Source organism: Callorhinus ursinus, unplaced genomic scaffold (genome assembly GCF_003265705.2).
Source record: "Callorhinus ursinus isolate GAN/ISIS: 27379988/994484 unplaced genomic scaffold, GSC_fseal_2.0 scaffold37, whole genome shotgun sequence".
Lineage (NCBI taxonomy): Eukaryota > Metazoa > Chordata > Mammalia > Carnivora > Otariidae > Callorhinus > Callorhinus ursinus.
The window spans coordinates 1,666,244-1,671,771 of NW_027397099.1; the positions used below are offsets into that span (position 1 = coordinate 1,666,244).

Below are 5,528 nucleotides of genomic sequence, written 5' to 3' on the forward strand. Positions count from 1 at the left end.
ATGATCACTGCCTAGATCCATCATTTCATTACATGTTCTTCCTTCAATTTTAATGAAAATAAATAACTGGAAACTGGAAAATAATTTTTTCCCTAATTAGAGTCATTCACTTTCGGAATTTCTGAAAAGTAGTTATACTCAAATAACGTCAAGAATTAATTATCAGATTACATAATTGCTAATATTAAGAATTATATAATTATAGGGGTGCCTGGGTGGCTCAGTCGTTAAGAGTCTGCCTTCGGCTCAGGTCATGATCCCAGGGTCCTGGGATCGAGCCCCGCATCAGGCTCTCTGCTCGGTGGGAAGCCTGCTTCTCCCTCTCCCACTCCCCCTGCATGTGTTCCCTCTCTCACTGTGTCTCTCTCTGTCAAATAAATAAAATCTTAAAAAAAAAAAGAATTATATAATTATAATCAGTTTTGCCTGTTACTTTTTTTTTTTTTAAGATTCTGTTTATTTTTTGACAGACAGAGACAGAGTGAGAGAGGGAACACAAGCAGGGAGAGTGGGAGAGGGAGAAGCAGGCTTCCCACCGAGCATGGAGCCCGACGGGGCTTGATCCCAGAACCCTGGGATCATGATCCGAGTCAAAGGCAGATGCTTAACGACTGAGCCACCCAGGCGACTCTGTTACTCTTTTTTTTAAAGATTTATTTATTTATTAGAGAGAGAGAGAGAGAGAAGGGGGGGTGCCCATGTAGGTTGGGTGAGGGGTTGAGGGAGAGAATCTTCAAGCAGACTCCCCGATGAGTGTGGAGCCTGAGGTAGGCTCGATCCCATGACCCATGAGATCACGACCAGAGCTGAAACCAAGAGTCAGATACTCAACTGACTAAGCCACCCAGGTGCCCCTGCCTGTTACTCTTTCGTAAGAGACACCTTGTTTAATCTGATATACTCAGAAAATATTGGAAAAAACAAAATATTAATTAATTAATATTAATTAATTCTAATGCACCATAGCTTGAATTCAGTATTTTTTCAATAAAAATAATTTCCTTGGGGTGCCTGGGTGGCTCAGATGGTTAAGCACCTGCCTTTGGCTCAGGTCATGATCCCAGGGTCCTGGGATCGAGCCCCACATCAGGCTCCCTGCATGGCCGGGAGCCTGCTTCTCCCTCTCCCTCTACTGTTCCCCCTGCTTGTGCTCTCTCGCTCTCTCTGTCAAATAAATAAATAAAATCTTTAAAAAATAATAATTTCCTCATCCCACATTTTAAATACACTTTTTAATTTTATTATTTTTAAAGATTTTATTTATTTATCTGATGGAGACAGACACAGTGAGAGAGGGAACACAAGCAGGAGGAGTGAGAGAGGCAGAAGCAGGCTTCCCGCTGAGCAGGGAGCCCGATGAGGGGCTGGATCCCAGGTCCCTGGGATCATGACCTGAGCCGAAGGCAGATGCCTAACAACTGAGCCACCCAGGCGCCCAAAATACACTTTTTAAAGAAGTCTTGGAGGTATGTCTCATTCCACTTATGAAAAACACTCACCATATTACCTAATTGTCAACTCTGATCCTCATTTTCAAACCAATAAACTAAATCAGAATTAATTTCTGCCTGACTTTTAAAACTCAAGTAAATGTGTTAATAGGCATTTTTGAGGAATATTACAACAATTACTGAGGAATAAGTTATGGAATACATCTTGTACAATACATGACTAAAAGCAGGTAGATTCAAATAATGCAGCTCTTATATAATTAATTTATTCACATTTAGAATAATTTATAAAAATAATTATGCTATTTGCCATCAATTAATAATGTTCCAATATCCAACTAACATTGAGTATTCATGTTTAGAATAATTTATAAAAATAATTATGCTATTTGCCATCACTTAATTAATAATGTTCCAATATAATATTCAACTAACATTGTAAGTTATTTACAAAGCAAGATATATGAGGAAGGTATATTTCTTTGAAGTGTGCATGTGCATATATAAATATCAGGTATTTAGCTTTTGAAAATAAAATGATGGGGGCGCCGGGGTGGCTCAGTTGGTTAGGCATCTACCTCTGGCTTGGGTCATGATCCCAGGATCCTGGGATCGAGGCCTGCATTGCGCTCCCTGCTTGGCACTGGAGCCTGCCTTTCCCTCTCCAACTCCCCCCACTTGTGTGCTCACATACTCTCTCTCTCTCTTATCAAATAAATAATAAAATCTTTTTAAAAAAAAAAAAGAAAAGAAAATGATGTGTAAAAATCAGAATTAACTTTACTACTTTTGCTTGACATCATGACTGAACTTTCCAATGAAAGAGAAAGGCATATTGCACTTTTTAGCCCAACACTTGCATCATTAAACATTTTATAAGTGAAATAAGATGAGGACTGAGTGCTACTGGAATAAATATTTCAGGACATGTTTTGATAAAAGTACCTTATTAACTACTGCATTGATTAATGCACAGAAAATCTGAAAGAAATCACATGAAACTTTTGTTGGCAAATTCATCCAGTATATCTTGAATAATTTGATAGTACTGGATGAAGTTCCCTTGAAAGGAATCAGCATTATTAACTTGTACCCTTTTAGAGGTACCTTTTCTTTCCACAAAAGACATCCTGGGGTGAGTATGGAATGAAATGTACCGAATGGAACAGTTTATCTTATACATGGGGGGGTAGGCATTTTGAGGATTTGATGTTTGCTTTGGTTTCCCAGGGCTGTTGCTAGGAGCAAAGTTTTTTCAACAATAAACTAGAGATGGGAGAGGTGAAGTCATCTGCAACCCACTATGCCAGTACACAATACCTGAATTCAGACTGTCATAATTCAGGCCAATTCCTTCCCCCCCACCCCCAGCAAAAAAAAGGAAAAGACAATGTAAGACAAAAGGTAGGTGGGGGTTTTTTCTTTTGATTAATTATTAAAGGAGCCTTTTCAGAAATCTGTAGTTCAAAGTGTCTCTTTGGTGCCCCAGAGGTTTTTGACAACCTAGGGCAGTTCAGGGCAGGTTAAGAGTATGCATTCTTTATATCAAGCAGAAGGGCAGATTATGAAAGCGGTTTTGGGAAGGAGACCCCGAGGGAGCAATCAGCCCTGCTTCCACACGAAGCTGAGGATCTGGAAATAGATGCTGCTATTCCCACTTTGAAGACCACTGACCACTAACCTCCAGCTTTGAGGATATTTCCTTGGGCTGGGAAAAGGCAGGTACAGCAGGCTTCACCACTGACTTGCTTTGGAATTCAGGGAACATTCTTTAGCCTTCGTGTTCTAATCTGGCAAGTTGAACCAATGTCTAGTTTCCAGTTTCCTTCCATAGTGTTCTGAGGATTAAACATGAGAAATAATTACTGCTATACTTAGGTTTCAAATAGTACTTTTAACTTTCCAAAAGACTTTATTGTCTGGATCTGTGTTTTCCTCCCAACTGTCCCTCAAAGGCAAGTCTTCCCTCGTGTGAAAGATGTGGGTCAAGGAGATCCAGGGCAAGACTTGGCCAAAGATCTCACAGCAAATAAATGACTTGGTTGGAAATAGCACCTTCTTTCTCCACATGCAGAGCATGAAGAAATCACCAATTATATCAAATACCAGCAAATTAACAAAGTATGAAGCATATCCAGTGTGTATACTATATACAATATATAGTACACCTAAGTTTATATAGTGCATCTGGATTTTTCTAAACTATCATTTTCATAAAGTAACAGAGGCCAGTGAATATTCTTAGTCTGCTCCATCAAACTGTGACTCAGTTAACTGAAAAGCAGAAAAAAAACCCCCAAAAACATAAAGCTCCCCAAAGCAGTTTCCTTCCCAAGATGCATATTCATTCTTCACTGTCCAGTGATGTGTGACGCACTTTGTACTTCTGTAACCACCCTGCAAGATGATCCTTCCCAGGGCAGAATGATGTCAGCCAAACAAGGAAGTTATTTCAGGATAGATTATTATTATTTTTTTGCTTCATTTGAAACAAAAGTTTTAGTTTCTTTTTTGGCTAGTAATTCAAAAGGTATTACAAAAGAGTAAGTTTTTGGAGCACCTGGGTGGCTTAGTCAGTTAAGTGTCTGCCTTTGGCTCAGGTCATGAGCTGCTCCCCCTGCTTGTGCTCTCTCTCTGTCTCTCTCTCTGTCAAATAAATAATTTTTTTAAAAAAATTAAAAAAAAAAGAGTAAGTTTTCCTTCCACCTCTTTACCTCCCCAGAGGTAAGCAACGAGAAAGAATTTAAATCATGAAATCTGTTGTAACCCTGTACATGCCTTCGGCAACATGAAATAAAATATTTGGGGCTAATCCGTTGTCCAGGAAGTGTTTGGATATTGTAAGACTTTCATTTATGGAAGACTAAGTATAGAAAGTTGGCATCAGGGCAGGAGCTGGATGGACAGCAGGCAGGATGGCGACGACCTTGGAGCAGCACTTGGAGGACACAATGAAGAATCCAGCCATTGTTGAGAGTCCTGGGCACTGATTCACAAGGACTTAATCTGGGATGCCACGGGATGCTGTCAGATGAGCATGCTGGGGTGATATCTGTTCTAGCCCAGCAAGCAGCTACGCCAACCTCAGACCTCACTGATATTCCTGTGGTGTGTCTAGAATCAGATAATGGGAACATGGTTCCCCTCTCTTCCTCAGTGCTGCCTGCAGAGGTGGCAGCCATCTGATACTGGGCATCATGGCTGCCCTCAGACCTCTTGTGAAGCCCAAGATCATTAAAAAGAGGACCAGGAAGTTCATCCGGCACCAGTCAGACCAATATGTCAAAATTAAGCACAACTGATGGAAATCCAGAGGCACTGACAGTAGGGTGCGCAGAAGATTCAAGGTCCAGATCTTGATGCCCAACACTGGTTATGGGAGCAACAAGAAAACAAAGCACATGTTGCCCAGTGGCTTCCAGAAGTTCCTAATCCACAACGTCAAGGAGCTTGGAGAGCTACTGATGTGCAATAAATCTTACTGTGCAGAGATTGCTCATGATGTCTCCTCCAAAAACCACAAAGCCATTGTGGAAAGAGCAGCCCAACTGGTAATCAGAGTCACCAATGCCAATGCCAGGTTGTGCAGTGAAGAAAATGAATAGACAGCTTGTGTGCACATCATATTTGTGTTAATAAAACCATAAAACTACAAAAAAAAGATAATGGAAACATGATGATCCAGAAACATAATGTCGTCACAGAGACAGTGCACAAAATGACTTCTTAATATCTCATATCAGTTCTCCAGAAGCCTGTCATAAGGGCTCAATGTTAATTATCCTGGGGAACTATTAAAGTTCCAGTAGTGATGCCATTTCTTTAGTGTGCATTGGGCACTTTTCTATTAAGTTTAGAGTAAGCTGCTTTTGGACACTCAATGGACTGACTTATCAAAATATTAGTAAGAAAGGATCATGTTTTGAAGCAGCAGGTCCACGACACTTTGTACACAGAATTTTGGTATGTTCAATAAATCTGGTTGGAGGATAAAATAAAAGTTGGCAGCAGGATCTAGTCAAGGGTCAAGGTAAACATTGACACACGTCATATAAGCATAAAAGAGGATGAGGGACA

General features: G+C 40.3%; 1 pseudogene; it reads left to right on the top strand.

Moving 5' to 3' along the window:
- Nucleotides 1-4,366: 4,366 nt before the first annotated feature.
- Nucleotides 4,367-5,181, top strand: LOC141370516 (ragulator complex protein LAMTOR5-like; annotated as a pseudogene).
- The last annotated feature ends 347 nt before the right edge of the window (nucleotides 5,182-5,528 follow it).